The sequence below is a fragment of the Myotis yumanensis genome, unplaced genomic scaffold (genome assembly GCF_028538775.1).
Source record: "Myotis yumanensis isolate MYYU_CA2020_CCGP unplaced genomic scaffold, mMyoYum1.0.hap1 SCAF_3, whole genome shotgun sequence".
NCBI lineage: Eukaryota > Metazoa > Chordata > Mammalia > Chiroptera > Vespertilionidae > Myotis > Myotis yumanensis.
Genome location: NW_027223754.1, coordinates 191,454,452 through 191,457,737, shown reverse-complemented (window position 1 = coordinate 191,457,737; position 3,286 = coordinate 191,454,452).

Below are 3,286 nucleotides of genomic sequence, written 5' to 3'. Positions count from 1 at the left end.
TAACAACTTTATATATGCAGAAGAAAATATACCTGTATTTGTATTTTCACAGGGTACTCTCAAGTCTGGAGATCCCTATGGTTTTCCCACAAATTAAAAACAACAACCAGCTTATGTTTAACACCTATACTTTTCTCTTGCGACCATTTCTTCACCTTGGTGTTTTACTGGAGGAAGTTAGAAAAAGGGAGATATGATGTATGCAGAAGTAACAGTTCTGTTTTTGACACTATTTTTTTTGCTTGGTTTTTACAAAGGTAGTTCACTCAACTAAGTCCCTGCGTGGCCAGATCACCCAACAACAGCAGCTCCTGCGAACGTCAGTGGGACAGCACAGCACACAGAGTGACTGGATTGTGCTTTATTTGTTCAGTAATGTCTGAGGAAGTGACTTACGCTACCCTCAAATTTCCAAATCCTTCTCAGTCCACGAAACTTCAGGAGAGCTGCAGTCTCAAGAGAACAGGTAAGATCCTCTAAGCAGGATCCGGCAGACCAGAGAAGAGATCATTCGCCTATCCTGGTGGGTTCTCCTGTCAACTCCAAGATTCCATTATGGAGTGCTAGTTCATAGTGAAGGCGCTATGCCAGAGCCTAGTTTTACTGAGCGAATTTAGTTTGTGAGATCATGAGAGTGTGTAAAAAGACTCTGGTCTAAGCCTCTGGAATCCAGATGTCTGGTGTCACCACAATAGCATATCTTATATTTTTTTTAGAGATTATAGGCTATTAGGGGAAGGGAAAAAGTAATAGCATGAGGATAACTCTCCAGGATTTTTATTTAACTGCTAAAAGATATAAAATAGACATATGCTATGAGGTTCATAGGACCATCTCACTCTATGCTGTGATGTTGTAAACGTGTTTTTTTTTTTTCTTTCTGAGAAGGAATAAGACTGAAAGTTCCTTATCTCAACATCGTATAATTCCAGTCCACATAATTGCAGTCTGTTTTATTCAGCAATTCAATCCCTAGAAATTTAGAGATAACAGTGAAGCAGTAGGAAGATAATTTGGGAAAACATCAGAATCGTATTTACTGAAATGTCTTTAATGGGACACATGGTTTCTTATACATTCCTGAGACCACTTTTGTTATTTATAAATTACTTGCATATTTCAATACTTCTGTATATTTTTAATTCCTTTTGCTCTTAATAGGAAATTATATCTTCTATAAATATGTGGAGTTTTTAATTTACTAATTTACCCCAAAGTATTTTATATTCAAATGATGAAGAAAAAGCTCTCCATATAAACAAATCTGATTATAGAATTTTAAGTATCAGGTTGGTAGATAATGTGTTAGAGACAAATGTCCAAACAGAGTCATCTTCTCCATGGTGTTTGATGAAGGTACTGTATGTATTTAGGGAGAGGTATTACATCATCACCATCCAATTAATATCATAGGCAACTGACTTCAAGAGCTTATAAAACTGGAGAAGCAATTCATGTTCAGTCACATATTTCCCAATAATTAACAATCGTTATTAAAAACTTTTATGAGAATTTTATTCTTTACATACATCTGGGTAGGTTGCTTGAATTTCATTTTTGTAAAGTTTCGCAAAAAGTTTGTCTATTTAAAAATACCTATCATCAGAGTCAAGCAGAAACACTGGGAATATCTGAATAGTTAGAAAGAGAAAAAGAGACCAGAGCCAGGAGTGTTTTTTTAAAAACACTTTAACTTTTCCCCCTGAAAAGATAACCATGAAATGCCAGAATTGGAGCTGAATAATGCAGCTGAAAATGGACCAACAAGCCTTGAGAGCACAGCTGAGTTGCCAGAAAGCATAGCTGTGAGAGGTAAGTCCTATTTGAGTAAATAGACCCACTGGCTGTGTGTGTGTGTGTGTGTGTGTGTGTGTGTGTGTTGGGGGGTTGGGGTTGGGTAGGCGGGGGTGGGGTGGGAGGGGAGAAGATGTTGGAGCATAAAAATTAGAGATTATTTTTATTTTATTGTTTTTAAATATGTTTTTATTAATTTTTAGAGAGAGAGGAAGGAAGAGGGAGGGATAGATAGATAGATAGAAACATTGATGAGAGAGGAACATCATTGATCAGCTGCTTTCTGCACGCCCCCTACTGGGGAACGAGCTCACAACCCCAGCATATGCCCTGACTGGGAATCAAACCAACAACCTTTTGGTTTCTGGGTGGATGCTAAACAGCTGAGCCACCCCAGCCTGGCTAAAGATGACTTTTAAAAATAAAAGATAAAAAAAATGTCAAGAAACGAAGTAGGAGGATAAACCAATGTTCTTTAGTTATGGGAAACCATCTCTTTTTTATGATTTTTGCATCTACCCCAGACTTTTCATAGCCTTTTCTGGATTTTTCTTATTTTTATATTATTAAATCTCATTTTCTTATTTTCTTCCCCCCCTTTTTAAATCATTTTATCCTTTTTTTACAATTCATGGGTGATTTTCTTAAACTCTCTTTTAATATTTCTATCAAAAATATGTTTTTGGTATCATTTTATTTTAACAAATTTTTGTTTTCCGAAGGCTTCTTTTTATAACACTCTATTTTGTGTGTATATGAAAAATCTTACTTTTCTGATTATTTTTAAAAATTTTATTTTCAAGTCAACCTTATTGAAGTGTAATTTAAATACAAAGTAATATGCATTGTACTTAACAAACATATACCTATATACCACCACCCAAAAGACTCCTTGTGTACCAGGCTGGTGTGGCTCAGTGGTTGAGTGTCAACCTATGTACCAGGAGGTTATGGTTTGATTCCCAGTCAGGGAACATTCCTGGGTTGTGGGCTCTATCCCTAGTAGGAGGCATCCAGGAGCAGCTGATGGATGTCTCTCTCTTTCTCTCTCAATGTTTCTATCCCTCTGTCCCTCTCTCTTCCTCTCTGAAATCAATAAAAAATATATTTTTTTAAAAGACACCTTGTGTACCTTCCAAGTTATCCTAATCACTGACCTACTTTCTATCATCCTGAACTATCATGCCTGGTCTAGAATTTTATATAAATGGTTACAAATAACATATACTCTTCAGTATTGTCTTCTTTCATAAGCACAATGCTTTTGAGATTCATCCTTGTTGTGCAAATCAGTAGTTGATTTCTTTTCATTGCTGAGTAGTAGTCCATCTCATAGATATACCACAATATTTATCTATTCACCTGTACGTGGTTATTTTAGTTGCTTTCAATTTGGGTCTAGTATGATTAAAGCTTCTTTGACTTGCAAGTCTTTGTGTAGACATTTTAAAGCAATTCCATTAGGTAAATACCAACCCAGGAGTAGATTTCT